This window comes from Aplidium turbinatum, chromosome 4 (assembly GCF_918807975.1).
Source record: "Aplidium turbinatum chromosome 4, kaAplTurb1.1, whole genome shotgun sequence".
NCBI classification, from domain to species: domain Eukaryota; kingdom Metazoa; phylum Chordata; class Ascidiacea; order Aplousobranchia; family Polyclinidae; genus Aplidium; species Aplidium turbinatum.
In genome coordinates this window covers 9,651,253-9,670,822 of record NC_137475.1, presented here as the reverse complement: position 1 = coordinate 9,670,822, position 19,570 = coordinate 9,651,253, and the positions used below count along the sequence as shown (strand labels likewise).

The window sequence follows — 19,570 nt, the reverse complement described above, 5'->3', positions numbered from 1 at the left end:
TTTAACTTAAATAACGTCAAAAATAACTTCGCCTATAAAGGAAATTTTGAAGGATTTCCGATTGAGAAAAAAAGGGATTTTTTAGAACAAAAATGGAAATTGAAAAGGATTTATCAATTGTCAGAAGTGGAAGCACTGGTCATGAAGGATTGAAATTTAAGTCCACCAACTGCACCAAGGCCAGTTAACTCCATCAAATTTTGTCTCACTCTCAGTATTGTAGTGGTGCAGAGGTGTACAGGAGCGGGAGTTTTGGAATATTTAGGAGCCGAAGTCTGAAATTCTTTGCAAAAACAGGAGCCGGAGTTCGACTTTTAGGCAATACATGTTTGTTGATGAGGTTGCTTGATCTCCAACAAAGATTTGATAAGGTCATGACGCAAAAACTGTTTATTGTGCTGATTTTTGGATTTATATTTTGTGGAAGTGCTTTTAAAACACCATTGACAGTTTCTGATCCCATTGCTTTAGTCAAACATCGTGCTTCGACGATTAATCATGAGTTGGATCCTGAAGTCTTAGCTTTATTGACCAGCTTGAAGACAACAATTTTTAGTGGAAAATTCCTGGCTACTACATCTAACAACACTTGTGAAAATTCAACCAAACAGCTAATTGTTGATATTCTTAGCTTCAAACATCCTTATGCAATTACAAGTAAGTTGTTTACTGATATTAATCTGAGCCTTCAAAATTTGATACAATGTGTTTGAAGTTGGCTATACTGTATATTTGTTTAATAAGTACAGTACCGTTTTTTGTGCAAAACAAAAGCGATTACAAGACTGTTTAAACTTTCTAAAATTAGTTGGATAACAAAATTTCAAAGTGTAAGTTAGTAGGTTACCCTGTAATGATGTCTAGTGCAATAATAAAGAGTTTTGCCTTTTCTATAAACATAAAGGCAGTGGCTATTTGACCGGTGCCGGTCTTTGAATCTGAAACACTATTTGACCAGTCATGACGTCACTATACAGGCACTTTTTTCTTTTTCTCTTTTAAAGCAAAAGACGAGAAGCGTGTATATAAGTTCTAAATTTGACAATTTTATTCAACTCGATCCGTGGTGCGTGCGATACTTCGCCAGCTTCTATTCTAGAGGGAATGAGTTCGATACTACCCGGAAGTGTTCTTTTTTTTTTTTTAACTAAATTTTGACCTGAAGTGCATTTTTGTAGTCAATTTTTAATTTGAGTTGCCTACAGCCCAATTTTTTATGTCTTTTCCAATGTGAGTAATAAAGTTAGAGTTTTTTAATTTGCTGGAATTTGAGAAATTCTCTGGGTAATTTTCCGTTTGTGGCCGTGCTAACTGCTGATATATAATATAGCCTACTACATAATTTTTCATTCAGGCACGTTTTAAACCTTTTAAGGTTTTGCCACCTTTTCTCGTTCATTAACGTTCTGGTAGGTCTATATCGATTTTTGTAGTTAGTATCTTTTTCATCCCGGACGCGTTTGTGACGAAAGATAAAATGATTGATTGGTGTGACCCTGTTTGCCGAACGAAGCATTAGGCCTACATTTTTGCTCTCAACAAGTTAGTTATATACAATGCTTCTTTTAAAAAAGTGGTAAATTTTGGTATGTAAATGTAATGCAACTCAAATTAAAAATTGACTACAAAAATGCACTTCAAGTCAAAATTTAGTTAAAAAAAAAGAACGCTTCCGGGTAGTATCGAACTCATTCCCTCTAGAATAGGAGCTGGCAAAGTATCACACGCGCCACAGATCAAGTTGAATAAAATTGTCAAATTTAGAACTTATATACGCGCTTCTCGTCTTTTGCTTTGAAAGAGAAAAAAAAAAGTGACTGTATAGCAGGCCTCGAAATTCGTTTTTGTTGACGGCGGACAAACGTGTCCGGTCTGAGCAGCTATCTCGGCGGACAAATTAAGTCTCACGGCGGACACACCAGTTTTAACGTCGACCGTCATGTTTAATCGCTATATTTCGATAATTCTTCCCCATTTGAGTACTATAGCTACGGTTTGGAAGGCTTTTTAAAATTTCAGAGAAGTCACTCTGAAAGGCTTTCCTCAGACCAACGACGTGCGCTTGAAGAGTCAAAGCGCCGTGTAGCTGCTTAATACGCCGCATTACTGATTAACTTTCACCGAACGAGGTCGTGTGGCTTCTTGCGTTACAATGCTCTGGACACGAGTTGGAAAACTCCCACACTAACTCTATTATTTTCTGCTGTGCAAAGTTTCACTAGGTTTCTTTTTTTATTAGGTTTATTTTTGCGTGTCATGTGAGTGAAAGTCTCAAAGAGCGAGTAGGTTCATCGCCCTCATTCTCACTTTTAGAATTTTTCAGGAGTTTTTTCTTTCTTACAGTAGTACCAAAAGTTAACAAATTTTTTTGCATCTTGCTGTAATAGTGTACTCGTGTAATCTAATTGTGTAACCAACCTTGCCATCAATATTACTCGATCAAAGCCAGACATTGTGACGTAAGACCTGAGCTAAGTTGCGCGTGATTAGTGTAAAAGTACGGTACTCCCATCGATTCTTAGCGAAAAATTCACCTTTGTTACGCTGATTCAATGTCATTCATCGTTGAAGCAACGTAAAAATCGAAAGTTTTCCTGCTTGAACTGAAGCTAAGGGATACAATATTAACATTTTCTAGATGCGCGGGAAATTATATTCTCGCAGTAATTGTTCGTGCTATGCAATGACGATTTGTATCGCTAGTTCTTGTGTTACGGTGTTTCTCGGCGGACAAATATGACCGATCTAGATGGTACTTTCCGCGGACATCACGTGCTGTGACGGCGGACATGTCCGCGGTGTCCGCCGTGAATTTCAAGGCCTGGTATAGTGACGTCATGACCGATCAAATAGTGTTTCAGATTCAAAGACTGGCGCCGGTCAAACAGCCACTGCCAAACATAAATGGGTTTTTTAAATATTGTATCACTGTTTTAAATATAGTTCATCTAAGGTTTGTGTTTCCATTTCTACGTTTAAATTCAAAATATTTTTCGTTAAGTTCTAGATTCATGGTTCAAGCCTGAAAGTGGCTTTTTGGATGGAAACATTTGGTGGGAAGGTCGCTTTTATGAATGTGTGACTAGCAAAGGACCAGAATTTGGTGGAAAATATTGTACTGCTGCTATTCCATTGAGTTCTGGCTTAGTGAGTGATTTTAGTTCAACCTCATCAGTCCAGTGCAAAAAATTACTGTTATAATCAGGGTTACCATACCGTCCTTATTTCTAAGATTTGTCCTTATTTTGAAGGGCCAGGTCTTAGAAAACTTAGGGTGCAACCTAGTTCGTACCCTGAACAGTTCGTCCCTCAGTTCGTACCCTGAAAAGAATGAGAAAAGAAATTAAAAAAAGCCGAAGTTGCTGATTGGAGTTACCGCAAACAACTCGAGGGCTAGGGTTAGCGGAAACTGCGGAAAAATATTTGCGGAAACTGCGATCAGCGAGGGTTAGGGTTAGAGAGGATAGATTACTCGATGGTTAGAGTTAGGGTAAGCGGAAACTGCGGAAAAATGTTTGCGGAAACTGCGATCAGCGAGGGTTAAGGTTAGAGCATAGATTAGTCTATGGTTAGGGTAAGGGTTAGCGGAAACTGCGGCAAAATGTTTGCGGAAACTGCGATCAGCGAGGGTTAGGGTTAGAGCATAGATTACTCTAAGGTTAGGGTAAGGGTTAGCGGAATCTGCGGTTAGCGGAAACTACGGAAAAATGTTTGCGAAAACTGCGATCAGCGAAGGTAAGGGTTAGAGCATAGATTAGTCTATGGTTAGGGTTAGCAGAAAGTGCAGAAAATGTTTGCGGAAACTGCAATCAGCGAGGGTTAGGGTTAGAGCAAAGATTAGTCTATGGTTAGCGGAAACTGTGATCAGCGACTTCGGCTTTCTTTCTCTCGATCTTTTCAGGGGGAAAATTTTAAAATGTTTGCGGAAACTGCAATCAGCGACTTCGGCTTTTTTTAATTTTTTCTCTCGATCTTTTGAGGGTACAAACTGAGGGTACGAACTGTTCAGGGTGCGAACTAGGTTGCATCCGAAAACTTAAGGACATTTCTTAGAAATAAGGACATTTAAGTTTTTATTGCTCTTCAATAAACCACTGCTACTCCTGCAAAAGTCAACTGCATTATTTCAAGAACTGGCAGAGATAATTGAATTTTTCAAGATTAAAATATTGCAACGCCAGTGTTCAGGGTTTTTCGGAGCAACAACAGACGAACTACTAAGAACAGTCGGTGAAGAGCATGCTAAGGTTTTCAAAGTGAACTTCCAGGAGTTCTACACCATTACTTTGGAATATATCAACAAGTGGTATCGATTTGAGAAGCATCCAACGCATATCAACTGGACCCTGCTGAAAGATCAAGCAACCGAGTACGAGGAAGTCAAAGGGTTGGCGAAGCAAGTTGATCCACTAATGGCAATGAAAGGTAAGCTGTTCGATGAGGTCTCGGCTGTTAACGCTCTGCTCAAGAAGATTCCAGATGATGTGATCAGCAAGGATGAACCTGAGGTCAAGTGGATGAAGATCTTTATCGGAAACAACTCTTTTTCGCTGCTCTGCGTGCTGGTTAGCATCATTTTCTCCTTTCCGGTCAGCAATGTGTTTGTGGAAAGAGTGTTCTCTCTTGTTTCGGCGCAGTGGACCAAAGAAAGCAACACACTTAGTGAAATGACAGTCAAATCCAAGCAAGTAAAGATAAGATAAACCTATACCTGAGCTGCCGTGAGATCCATGAAGCAATTTTTAATAACAAGGAGTTGCTGCAGCAGATTGTTCTGGCAAATAGTATGGAATGTGATATGACACGGCTCGTATGAATACAAAATATGTCCGAAAACATTATTTAAATGCTAATCTAATTTTTCAGTTGTCCTTATTTTTGGGTCCATGTCGATGGCAACCCTGGTTATAATGATTATTTCTTTAGTTTTCTCTTTATATTTTCACTCTTGAACTTTATTGCAGAGATTTTTTGCCACACCACCTTAACACTTTAAGTCCTGTCCATCTCATGGCATTATCTTATTGTTTTTGAAAGACAATAATCAGCCACTTTATCCATTTACTCTGGTTGATATTAAAATAGTGTAAACCACACTGTTTGTACATCTTTGCGTCTATTCTTTGAACACACATGTCGACATCAAGGTTTAATTGGAGGTGTTAAAATGGTTCTGCTTCATGTAGAATCATGCATTTTATTGTCGGCTGCATAGCCAAGTGGTGAGAACTCTGGTCTGGAATGACACTCGAAAGAGCACCGGTTCGACACTGCTCAAGAGGATGCGGCTGTGTCTTTGGCAGGACACTTAAAGGCATGCCTGAAGGTAGTCACAAAGATTCTTGACTTCCTTGCCCTCCAGTCTACTTAATCTAAATCTTTTATCGCCGGGCGTAAGCCTGGATACGATAAACAAAACATGCATTTTATATTATCAAAGGTTTTTTTTTCTGATTTTATTCATCTTTCATGACCATTCAAAAATGTATCTAAAAGCATCTATTAATATTATCATTAGTTGATATTGATACTGTTTTTTTATTTAAGCGATGTTTATTATTTATGTAGTATATATATATACTATGCATATTGCATATATTATACAGTATATAATTGTACAGTTTTGAGTTTATAGCGTTTTCTATCTTTTTGCTGTGATACTGTATGATTCTTTAGTGTTTCTTTTAAAAAAATACTTTTCTTATAGGCTTGAAAAGTCCTGTAGCATATGACGAGCCGAAAACGTTTGCTTATTCCGGTTGCTTTTTTGTTTTTATAATGTTAAATGTAGTGTTGTTGCTGAGTTATGTCTGTTTATGGTTTAGAGAAGTTACCTCTTTACCCAAATTGTATAGAAAAGTAGAATGCCACAAAAACATTAGTTTGAAAAATATTACCAGTATTTTATTACAGTTATATCTGCTTATTGTTTGGTTAGAAAGTTGGGTTTTAAGTTGCTTTGCACACTGTAACTCTTTTGTATCGGCTGGGCTGGGCTTATGTGGTTTGATTGAAATTAATCATATTGTTGTAGAATCCTTATGGGGCTTTGGCTGCAACAAGCTTACAGATGGGCCTATGCTTTCCTGACACTTGCTCTGATGCGGATCTCAATCAACTGCTTGCTCGTTACATACCTTCTGGAAATTTTTCTGGAATTGGTTGTCCATCATATTCATATCCTAAATGGGATGCGAAAGACATTATTGCTTTGTAAGCTGCGCTAAACTTTTTTTTTATTTGACACATTGATAAAATTTGCAAACTCATTGCAATGAATACTTTATGTACCGTATATTACATCTGAATGGCCCGTTTCGGTGAGTCCGATTCGGTGAGTCCGATCCCTTAACGGGGATTTTTTCAATTTTTTTTTTAAATTATTGGGTACCGTAGCCTAATTATCATTGCCGTTTTAGGGTTAGGGGTTTGGGTTTAGGGTTAGAGGTTAGGAACTCACCGAATCAGACTCACCGAATCGGACTCACCGAATCGGACTCACCGAATCGGACTCACCAAATAGTAGCAGACCCATATTATATATAGTTTATTTAGTCTAGTTTTACCTTAAGATACATTGTTTAGCTACTGTATATTATTTGTGTTGTTCTTATTTTAATATGTTTCTAAAATTGTGGTTACTTTGCTTGACGTATGAACTCTTTCTAATTGGTAAAGTTGTAATAATGTGTTGAGAACATTTTGTTTAACATAGAATGTTTCTCATGAAATGCAACTATTTATGTACGGTATATTATATATGTGATATGTAACCTGGTGAGATTCACACTTTACTTTTCTATGTGATAAAATGATCAAGTTTTTCCTATCCACCTTTCAGCAAATGTGGCAGAGTATCGTGGCCTACTTGTTTCAGCGATTGAGCGCTTAAATTACACCTCCCAGGGTACGATTGCGATTGAAATTGATGTTTATGACTCAACACATCTTTTACAAGGGGAATTTTTGCCAGGTTGAAATACGATGTTTTGGTTTTGTCATAGTTGCTCAAAAAACGCTTGAACGTGTTCTATTGTTGGTCATAAAAAACACAGTTATGCCATGTATATATATGTGTTATATCTTTAGAGTCATTTCCATAATGCTTGGATTGCTTGTTTTATCATCTACAAGTTACGAACTTCGTCATATGTCTTTATCTGCTCGCAAGGATTCATTCAACTATAATTTGGTTACTTCACAAGAATCAGAAGCTAGTCAAAGTAAGCTGCATGCCTGCATAAGGAGTTGTTGTTCAATTAACATGTAATGCAGGGCTCGAAATTCGTTTTTGTTGACGGCGGACAAACGTGTCCGGTCTGAGCAGCTATCTCGGTGGACAATGAAGTCTCACGGCGGACACACCATTTTTAGCGTCGACCGTCATACTTAATCACTTTATTTTGATAATAATTCTTGGCCATTTCAGAACTATAACTACGGTTTAGAAGGAGTGAAGTCACTCTGAAAGGCTTTCATCAGACGAACGACGTGCGCTTGAAGAGTCAAAGCGCCGTGTATTTGCTTAAGCCGTATGACTGATTAACTTCCACCAAACGAGGTCATGTGGCTTCTTGCGTCACAATGCTCTGGGCACGAATCGGAAAAACGTGTAAACTAACGCCACTATTTTCTGCTGTGCAAAGTTTCTTCAGGCTTTTTTCATGAGGTTTATTTTTTACGTGTCTTGTGAGCGAAAGTGAATTTTCCCTGGGCTATTTCTTTCTGTAATACCACAACTTAACAAATTTTGTTGCATCTTGCTGTAATATAGCCTACTCGTAGCCTATAATCTAATTTTGTAATCAACCTTGCCTTATCAATATTACTCGGAGATCAAGGCCAGACATTGGGACGTAAAACTTAAACTAAGTTGCGCGTGATTAGTGTAGAAGTACCGCGGTATTCCCATCGATTCTTAGCGAAGAATTCGTCTTTATTACGCTGATTTAATGTCATCAATCGTTGAAGCAACGTAAAAATCAAAATTTTTCCTTCTTGAATGGAAGCTAAGAGATGGTGTACACAATATTCACATTTTGTGGATGCGCTGGAAATTATATTCTCGCAACAATTGTTTGTGCTATGCAATGACGATTTGTATCGGTAGTTCCTGTGTTATTTCTCGGTGGACAAATATGACCGATCTAGATGGTACTTCGCGCGGACATCACATGCTGTGACGGCGGACATGTCCGCCGTGAATTTCGAGGCCTGTAATGTGACCCACTGACACACTTGAGAAAGAAGCACTAAGATCAAAGAAGCATTAGTTTTCAGGCAAAGAGGGTTGTTGCAAGAGCTATGAAGAATGGTGCTGAGGAGGAACTTAATAAAATGGGGGAAAGCCAAAACAAAGTATTCAGACTCATAAAGCAAATGAAAAAGGATGGGAAAGATATTGTAGGGGGAAGATGTATAAGGAGTGGAGATGGGAAGTTGCATTTCAGCCCGGAAAGCAGAGGAGAAGTGTGGAAGGAACATATGGAAAATGTTATGAATAAGGAGAATGTATGGGATCATATGACAGAGGTTGATCTGGTGGAGGGTCCAGTGGGAAAGGTTACTCGTGATGAAGTGGTGGAGGCAATGGGGCAAATGAAACTGCATAAAGCAGCCGGTCCATCAGAAGTGAACGTAGAGATGATAAAAGCAAGCGGAGAGTTGGGAATTGAAGTAATGCTACAACTTAGCCAAAGGGTATTAGATGGAGAGGGAATGCCGGAGGAGTGGAAGTATAGTACTGTTGTTCCACTGTTCAAGAGAAAAGGGGATGTGAGAAGTTGCAGTGCATATAGAGGTGTAAAACTACTAGAGCATGGAATGAAAATTGTGGAGCGAATACTAGAAAAGAGGTTGAGAACATTGGTGAAATTAAATGATATGCAGTTTGGATTTATGCCAGGAAAAGGTACAGTGGATGCTCTGTTTATATTGAGAAGAATGCAGGAGGAATACCGAGAGAAGCAGAGAAAACTATATATGTGTTTCGTCGACTTAGAAAAGGCATTTGACAGAGTACCAAGGAAAGTGATGGAGTGGGCAATGAGGAAAAGAGGTATACCGGAGGTATTAGTGAGAGCTGTGATGTCTATGTATGAGGATGCAAGAACAAAAGTGAGAGTTGGATCAAATTATTCAAACGAGTTTTCTGTGAAGGTTGGTGTACACCAAGGATCAGTTTTGTCACCTCTGATATTTGCTATTGTGGTTGACGTTGTAACTGAAGAAGTGAGGGAGGGCTTATTGAGTGAAATTTTGTATGCAGACGACCTGGTCTTGACAAGTAATAGTATGGAGGGACTGGAGAGAAAGTTTGAGAAATGGAAAGAAGCATTTGAAACCAAGGGTATGAAGGTGAATCTTGAAAAAACAAAAGTGATGGTGAGTGGAGCAGAAGGAACAGTTGTTGAGGACAAAGTAGATCCCTGTGGAATATGTGGCAAGAGAGTGATGAGAAATTCAATGCAATGCAAGGAATGTGGAAAGTGGGTACATGCAAGATGTGCTAATGTCAAGAGAGCCGCAACAAGATTGGCGAAGTGTTTTGTTTGTGGGAAATGCAGAAAAGGAGGGGATGAAGTGGAAGGCCATGATGATGAGTTCTGCCATGGCATCGAAACAGTGACAGACTTCTGTTATCTGGGTGATCGAATAAATGGAGGTGGTGGATGTGAAGCAGCGGTGACAACAAGGGCAAGATTGGGCTGGGCAAAGTTCAGGGAATGTGGGGAAATGTTGTATGGCAGAAAATTTTCACTAAGGATGAAAGGAAAAATATATCGGAGCTGTGTGCGGCCTGCAATGCTATATGGTAGCGAGACATGGGTATTGAGAGAGAGTGAACTGGCAATCCTGAGAAGAACGGAAAGGTCAATGGTGAGAGCAATGTGTGGGGTGAAAACGAGAAGGGAAAAAAGGACTGAAGAATTGTTGGATGTGCTAGAGATGAGAGAGACCATAGACCAACTGGCAAGGGCAAATGGAGTAAGATGGTATGGACATGTGATAAGGAGGGAGGAAGGAAGTTTTCTTAGAAAGGCACTAGATCTAAAGGTGGATGGGAAGAGGAAACGCGGTCGTCCAAGAAGAACGTGGAAACAACAAGTGAAGGATGATTTTAAAAAAGTCGGACTGAAGGAGGAAGATGCAAGGGACAGGGTGAAATGGAGAGAAGGGATTAGAACAATTGCTGCGCGGAAACAATCGGCCACCCCCACTAGTGGGGAACAAACCGACGATGGATTATGATGATGATTAGTTTCGCTCTCAGGTGTGGGCTTGAGTGGCCTAACTAACCCACTTTTATTTCTACTGTCTCTTCGGGTCTGCTACTATTCGGCGAGTCCGATTCGACTAGTCCGATTCGGCGAGTTCCCTATTCGGCGAGAGTCCTTTTCGGCGAGTGCCCTTTTCGGCGAGTTTTCAAAATTTTTGAAAGGAAATTATCAGGTACCGTAGCCTAATTATAATTGCCGTTTTTACATCGTTTTAACGTCGCTAAACGTTGAAATCGTGCAGAAAGGAATAAAAAGAAAATGTTTGAACTATTAAATTGAAATTCGTCATGTCAGTTCAGTTGTTTTTATTTCTGACCATCATATGAAAAACAATACACGTCAACATAGCAAAGGTAGAAGCGACAAAACGCGAACGTTAAAACGTGCTTGTGACCGAAGTAAGTTATTGAGTTGAAAGAAATTTGGCACGGTCGCAACACTTTCAGAAAAATTTAAGATATGAAGGGAAAATAAAACAAAGAAAATGTTACAAAAAAAAATAAAATAGATCATGTTTATGTCTATAACTGTTAGTACTTTTGAATAGTTAAAATGATTAGTTTGGACCAACAAATGTGTGGCCTACAGCTTGGATTGAAAGGAAATTATCGGTACCGTAGCCTAGTTATCCGGACCAGCAAAAATTTGTTCCAAGAACACAGTTCATTTTTACATTGTAGTAACAGAATGAAAAGGCTAAACAAATGTGTGGCCTATCGTGTTAACGTCGCTAAACGTTGAAATCGTGTAGAAAAGGGAGCTTTTGCTGACTAGGATACTTTGAAACTGAGAAACATTCACAGAAGCCCTACGATTTGTTCTAAGAACCCATTTAGCATAACATTTCATTTGTACATTGATTCAACGTCTGAATACATTATCTTAAAAATGCAACGTATCGTAGGGCTTCTGTGAATGTTTCTCAGTTTCAACGTATCCTAGTCAGCAAAAGCACCCTTTTCTACACGATTTCAACGTTTAGCGACGTTAAATCAATAGGCCACACACTTGGTTAGCCTTTTCATTCTGTTACTACAATGTAAAAATGAACTGTTAGGCTAACTGGGTTTTTGGAACAAATTTTTGCTGGTCAGGATAACTAGGCTACGGTTGCCTACCCGATAATTTCTTTTCAATCTAAGTTGTAGGAGTGTAGGTTACACATTTGTTCCAAACTAATCATTTTAACCATAGGCGCCTAAGCCGTGGGGACCAGGCCCCCACGCATATTTCCGCGTGGGAGCAACTTTTTATGCGGCATTGATACATAAAACAATAGATGAACTAGCGATCGGCAGCAGGAAAACATTTTTAAATGCAAACCGCAACAGCTTCGCAGTAAATAATCACTAGAACGAGTAGCGATGCTACAATCCCACCCCAGACAAAAAAATGACTGATTTTGCTGCCTGTGACATAGCAAAAATCTACCATTTTGCGTCGATTTAATGTCATCAGATGTTGAATGCACCCAAAAACAACATAATTTGCTACGTTGACGCAGCGTGCGTTTAACTTAATGCGCTTGCAAACAGCCTCGCTGTCGCTTTCGAAAGTCGAAACCTCTGCAGAGAATTGTCGCGGCAGTGAATCGGTTGCTGTGAAAATGAACTTGAAGTCTCGGCCCGAGGTTACCACTAACCAACGTAACAAGGGCTGGTACAAACCTTACTGCCCACAGTCGCACAAGCGCATAATCAACACAACAACGGACTCGCGCAAACTGCATGGCGCACACACGACCGTTGCCATAGAAACCCGATCAAAGGCGGGGAATATGCGCATCTTTTGTTTCATCTGCAACACAAAAACGGGCGTATTACAGCGAATTGGAACTTGAAAGCTGGTCAGCCATAAGCTGCGATATTGTAGAGAAAAGGGAGCAATGTCAAGTCGAAAACGTAATCAAACGTCTCTCTGTAACTATTTTTCAAGGGCTGTTTACGGATGTCAGCAACTTTTAAATTTATTAAAGGTGACGTGCTGTTGAATTGATGTAAACATGAATGATTTTGCTTTCAACAGGAATATTTTCAAGCATATGATCAAGTTAGTATTTTCATTCCATTTATATTATACCTTTTAGTAAACCTTTTCGTCTCTTGTTTCATGCTACTAAATCTAGTTGGTTGCTTGCTAAACTTTATGTTGTGCTTAGCTTAAAGAGTCGCAGTCCATCAACCGCTAGCCAACGCAGACGCATAGCATGTGTTTTGGTCGAGCTTTGTTCATAATAATTAACGGCAGGTCGAACGTAGCGATAACTCCGAGTGTGGCAATAAAAGCAATCCTAGTGTGACGACATAATTACGTCATCCATCTGCGTGACATTTCGCTGAATTTACGTTGCTGCTGATGAAACACGCTTTCGCCCCCACGGCCAAAAAAATAGTTAGGCGCCTATGATTTAACTATTCAAAAGTACGGTACTAACTTATAGACATAAACATTATTTTTTTTGTAACATTTTCTTTGTTTTATTTTTCCTTCATATCTTAAATTTTTCTGAAGGTGATGCAACCTTGCCAAATTTCTTTCAACTCAATAACTTACTTCGGTCACAAGCACGTTCTAACGTTCGCGTTTTGTCGCTTCTATCTTTTTCTATACCTTTGCTATGTTGACGTGAATTGTTTTTGATATCATGATCAGAAATAAAAACAACTGAATTGACATGACGAATTCAAGCACGTTTTAACGTTCGCGTTTTGTCGCTTCTACCTTTGCTATGTTGACGTGTATTGTTTTTGATATGATGGTCAAAAATAAAAATAACTGAACTGACGTGACGAATTCAAGCACGTTTTAACGTTCGCGTTTTGTCACTTTTACCTTTGCTATGTTGACGTGTATTGTTTTTGATATGATGGTCAAAAATAAAAATAACTGAACTGACATGACGAATTTTAATTTAATAGTTCAAACATTTTCTTTTTATTCTTTTCTGCACGATTTCAACGTTTAGCGACGTTAAAACGATGTAAAAACGGCAATTGTAATTAGGCTACGGTACCTGATAATTTCCTTTTAAAAATTTCAAAAACTCGCCGAATAGGGCACTCGCCGAAAAAGGCTCTCGCCGAATAGGGAACTCGCCGAATCGGACTAGCCAAATCAGACTCGCCGAATCGGACTAGTCAAATCGGACTCGTCGAAACGGGCCATTCCGGTCTCTTCAGAGGCATTTAATTCTTGTGAATAAATTTTTTTACAACTAACGGCTATACATCGGTTTTTCAATGTTATGGCATATATATTAAAAATGGAAAATTTCGACCGCCTGGTTTTCATTCACATAACCTCTACCATAGAAATGCTCACCATAGTTTGGCAATAGGCTAAACGTTTTCACAGTGGCAAAATGTGGAACATCATTACCAATACCATACCACCACCAAATGACGGAACATGAAGACAAGGATTGATGTTTAGTTTAATAGACCGAAATAGTTATTTCAACTTAAACATTTTTTTTAAAACTATATATCCTTTGAACTTGTTTTTTATTGAAATAACTTAGAGTCTTTAAATGGATTTCTATATCAAGGATTTGGAACTTTATTAATTATAAACTCTTTTCAACATTGTCTTCAATTAACTTCAATATCATATTCAAAGGTAAGATGCATCATCTCCTTCTGTCCTTCTCGGTTATCCAGAATACAAAGCGACTGCTTAGCACAAGACGACGATCAACAGACATCAACTGTTTGCATGGATTGCGGTTTATTAGCATGTCTTGGGTTATTCTTGGCCATACATTCTTAGTTTTTGTGACTTATGCAGGTACTGCATACATGTATATTGTATATATTGATATAAAAATAAGAAACGTCAACGTTGTTTTTGGCTACATAAACTCGGTCTGCTACTATTCGGAGAATCTAATTCGGAGAAATCCCAATTAGAAAACCGTCTGTTTGTGAGATTTCTGAAATCTCACAGCGGCATATGTTTATTCAAAGGAATTAGCTTATAATAGAGGAAATCAAATAAAGTTTCCTCGAAAAAGTCTCAACTAAAAGTGTCAGCGAAAAAATAAAACAGTTGTCAAATGGCGTTTCGTGATTAACAATAGTGATTAATCAAATGAAGTCTCAGCGAAAATGTCTCAACTAAAGTTGCTAGATATCGCTATAGCCTACACCCGCAAGATATCAGCTAATTTACATCTACCTCACTGATACAATAACTTTCTCATTTGCATGGGTATGGAAAGATAAACACAAAAATCGCCTACGACCCGAATGATTCCTACAAATTCTCTAAATAAACACAAACCGTTGCTGGATTTAAGAAATCACCGAATCCGTTTTCTCCTAAAAAGACTGTCTCTTAATTAGGATTTCTCCGAAACGGGCCATTTTGACATAAACTACCGTAAACAAAATTCCGATTAGGTTTACGGTATACCAGTAACAGTAAGGCATGGCGCCCTCTAGTAGAGGCCACGTCATCGCGCGTACTTCAAACTGACTGACGGCCGATTGTGAACTTAATCAGTTGGGAGGAAGATGTTTCATCTATAGTCTGTTCGTTATGCTAAGGTTCTAGTTTTACTGAACTTATTTTTTATTTTTCCCTTAACTTGTTCACTAACTATGCATCTTTGCCAGAAAGTAGAAGTTTAGTTAGCCTACAACTTACAAACTTTATGAAAAGCTGAAGCAGTTACAGTTATGCAGCTGAGTTTAACAAAATTAGGTATAAGCTACAATGTTTTCGTTTCAAGGAGCTTTTATCTGTTCATGAAGTCATTGGTTACACAGAAAATTCACAACAAACTGCCATTACCAATCTATGTTTCCTTTAAGTTTCTGCCCAGTTTCCTTGAAGCATGTTGTGGGTAAAGTAGGCAGAAAATTGTATTTCTTCCAGGTTTATTAAAGTTAGCAAATAGAGTAGGCCTATTTAAGAAATCTCCACTTATATGTTCAGTTGTATGCAATGTTACTTACTACTGGTAAGTTAGTTTAACAGCTTCAGTCAATTTTGAATGTTGATACTAAATGTTTACCTGTAGGCCTACTTTATATTACAAATCTTCATGTGTTTTTTTGCTTGCCAGCAACATGTCTTCTGTCCACTCACCATTTTCTTATAGATAACATAAGATATCAATATTCACAAAAATTACTTCACTGATATTACATTTATTTTCTTAAATACCAGTACCAAAGCTAATTTTTGTAGAACGGAATGTAATGTTATTAATTTGTGTGGATTACTTACTGTATATATAGTATAGATAGCTAACAAATCTTAACTAACTTAAATACAACAATTTTTAATAGATTGACTGCCCAGTTTCAACAACTGTTTAGTTTTGTAGCATCTTTATTTAATACATGCATGATGGGGAATCTTTATTTGTCATGCTTTGATTTATTTCTCGAAATGTTTTGATTTTTGCAATACATACATCTTGAGAATTCATGATCTGCATGTCAGTACAAAGTAGTTAACATGTATGGTTTGATATTATTTAGATTTACTAATCTGATTAATTTGCATGAAAGATAATTCCTCTGTTTTAAAAAATGCTTTACAAACCCATCCGAAACTGAAACATCTTCCTGTTGCAAGTACAGCAAATTTTATCAAAATTTTCATTAAATTATGGAAGATTCTTAATGTCAGAAGACTTGGTACTGATGTGAGATTTAACGATCCAACTAGGGCAGTGATTCGGTCACCCGATGAGTGATGACCCAAGGCTACAGTTTTTGCTAGATGTTGCAAGCATGGCAGAAAAAATGAAGAAAACTGGCTCAGTCAGAATTCGTCAGTTAACGGCAGATACTGCCAACTTCCTGTATCTTATATATGCCATGGTTTTGTAGATCTAGCAAAGTATTTACTTTCATGTGGAAATGATTTTGTAATCTTTGGCTGGTTTACAACAGACCCATTAGAAAAGTGCTTCAGTAAACTTCGACATGGGGTCTGGAGGTACCTATTTCATTACTGCTCAGTCAGTTTTAGAAAAGGTAAGAATTCAACACGCGAAGCTCTCATTGTAATTAGATTTAAAGTTTGATGTTGCCGAAGGTCATGCTTGTGCCGCTTGTAATCGTGATCTTGTAGAAAGTGAGCTTGAAGTTTTGGATAGCTTATGTGCTTTGGAAGGGAAAGTTTCAGAAGAGAGTTTATATTGCTGGGTATGTTGAGTTGAAGAATGGATGTGCTATTGCAGAAGACACATACTTCTATTATGAAAGATTTGGTTCATATGTTGATAAATTAAATCGAGGTGGTCTGACACGTCCGAAAGATAGTGTTGTACCGGAATGGCCTGTTTCGGTGAGTCCGATTCGGTGAGTCCGATTCGGTTAGTCCGATGCGGTGAGTTCGATCCCTTAACGGGGGATTTTTTCAATTTTTTTTTTAAATTATGGGGTACCGTAGCCTAATTATCATTGCCGTTTTAGGGTTAGGGGTTAAGGTTAGGGGTTAGAAGTTAGGAACTCACCGAATCAGACTCACTGAATCGGACTCACCGAATAGTAGCAGACCCGTGTTGTACAGTGGTGTGTATTTTGTTACATCTTTTTTACAAGTGTTGTTGGTGAAATGTGTCGAAAATTTATTTCCTGTAACTATCTATCCATATCTGAACGACATTGCTTTTTCATGACATTGTCTCATTGTCGCACATTGGCTAATGTATTTTTAAAGAACTATGCCCTGTTGCGGTCTCCCAGATGCTCAAAAGAAAAGTGCATTGAATGTGCTAAAACTTTTATAGAATATAGTCTATACATGCTGATAGCTAAAGGCATAATGCTTCTTTGAATCTTTATTTAGCTGATCTGATGTTATAAAAATGCCTTGTAGTTTATTTGTATATTTTTCCAGGTAAGCTTTTACTTTCCATGCAATTTTTAATGTTTTTAAACAACATTTGTACTGTATCTATTTAGTAAGTATTTTCTACTTCGTTATACAGTGCATTTATCAGTAGTAATCATTCACTATCTAAAATTAACCACTTCTATAGTTCTATTGTAGTAAATCACAATATAATTGTGATTCATTTGACTTTCTCTCCTACTCGTTCATTTTGTAAAATTACAGCTTTATATTCTATTTAACCTTATTGCTTTTACATTTTAGGCAGTCACTCTAGGGCTAGGCAGACTGGCTTCATTGATTAATTTATTGACTGTTGATATTTGAAGAGTTGAGCTTAAAGTGTTGAAGTATAGCTCTGTCTGTCAGATGAATATGAAAACAGAATTTCACCATTTATAAGTGAGTTATTTGGCAGAAGAACATCGCACTATCAATGGTATGAACTACAGAGACCAACGCCGATCCAGATCAACCAACACCAGGTGCCTCTCCCTCCATCAACTGATGACTCAGAGATAACCATGTATCAGATTCAGAGGGTGAACACTGACTCAGTTTGATGTGACCAGAACTGCTTACATGCTTATTGTTTTGTGTATATGTCTAAACTCAAAACTATTCTTGGTTTCTCTCTCTCTCTCTTGGATAAAATTACTAGCAGGCATATTTTTGTTTACTAGTTTCTACTGCTCTAATCTCACTGTATTTTCTGATTGTATAGGAGAGTTGGATGTAATATCTGTCTAGAAGGCCAACACATAAGATCTTTTGCAGCGCGATCTAACGAATGTTATAGTTTGAGCAACCTCCGGCTCACCTGCATTATACTGTGAAGGCATGATTGAATTGAAAACTATTGATCAGCACGATTTTGTTTAAATTGCTGTTAATGTTGCATGGAAATTAGTTGCAGATATGTATGATGCTCAATACTTTATTTCTACCATGTTTAAATTTTTCTGTGCTTTTATACTGTTAATGGTTTTATATTTTATGCATCCAGTACTTGAATTTTTTGAATTACAGTACGTATTGTTTAAAGTCAACAGGGGAAATGCAGAAAACTGATTCGTAGAAATTGTGGTCTATCAACATTATGCAGCGATACCACTGTCATTTGCTTACCTAAACTACTAAAACTGCTGTTATTACTAAATGCTATTTGTAATAGACTACAGTAAAACATATGACGATCAACTTATATCCATGTGATATTGTTTGTATATATATTAAATACAATAATTAATAAATTTTGACAAAACATCACCTAACTATCAATAACGTTCCAGGAAAGTGACAAAATCGTGCTTTTTTACACAAAGCATATAGGCCGTCAGTCAGATCTCGTGCGTGCACGATGCGTTGGCCTCTATTATAGCTCGCCGTGCAGTAAGGTATGTGAATTTTTTTAGAAACCAGCAATTTTACAAGTGTAGAAGGGAATTCTTTGTGTAGAAGGGAATTCAATACTATTATATTTTTCTATTGTTTGCTATCCATTGTATTAGTTTAAGTTGCAGTCATTTGCTATTTATTGTGTTGACTCCTTCTTCAGCACTTTCTTCAATCAATTACGTGAAGTTATATGGTTTTTGTTACCAATTTTAAAGGAACCTATAGACCAGTGATAAAGCTAAAAGAGAGTTTTAGAGGGCAAAAGCAACTGGTGGGGGGAGCAAACGTTATTCAACACGAATTATGATGATATTAAAACGTTGTAATTTAGTATTAAAACATATTTTTTGAAAGAGCATGATAAAATTTTGGGGGAATGATTGCTCCCCCGTGGCTGTATCCCCGCTATGAACTTAACATGTTAGCTTAAAAATGTTTCTGTTAGGAATCTCTACTTTAACTATGATTTGTTGCATTCTGACCAAATAAATGCTATATAAGTAATAAGTATTGTACTTTTAACTTCATGCGTCAAATTACCTTTAATCTCTCGGCTCTACATTTCCGACTTTAATGAAAATCTAGGAGACTGAGTATTCGAAGAAACATATGTTTTGAAATTACTATATACATACGCCCTATTGAACGCTTATTTTAGCACAACAATATTTTTAGATAATCCGAAGGCTATCGCGAGATACGCTTCTACCCACTATGAGTTCCAAGCTGTCCTGAGCGCTTTCTATTCCGTCGATTCTTTCTTCTTCCTCAGCGGGTTGCTGGTCGTATATCTCGGTCTCAGAGAACTCAACAAGCGCGAGGGAAAGATGAATATCCCGCTGATGTATCTATTTCGTTACTTGAGGTATATTTTTGCTTTTGGAAATGATCAACTTAACAGCAATATTTACCAATTCAACACTTTTGCTTATTATAACGTATATGCAGCATCCGCTTATGTTAACTGTTTGCGCTACGTGTATGCCATTGACTTAATGTCAGTGTAACTGTAATCAAAAAAGAGAAAGTTACTTTATTTT

At 37.7% G+C, this 19,570-nt stretch overlaps 1 pseudogene across 1 annotated transcript in view; it reads left to right on the top strand.

Moving 5' to 3' along the window:
• Positions 1–318: 318 nt before the first annotated feature.
• Positions 319–19,570, top strand: part of LOC145768568 (nose resistant to fluoxetine protein 6-like) — a 33,074-nt pseudogene continuing 13,822 nt past the window's right edge. The window contains exons 1-6 of the transcript XR_014288955.1: positions 319–657; positions 3,002–3,147; positions 6,035–6,213; positions 7,090–7,223; positions 13,899–14,066; positions 19,206–19,395. The product of XR_014288955.1 is annotated as a nose resistant to fluoxetine protein 6-like (transcript). The remainder of the gene's footprint in view (positions 658–3,001; positions 3,148–6,034; positions 6,214–7,089; positions 7,224–13,898; positions 14,067–19,205; positions 19,396–19,570) is intronic.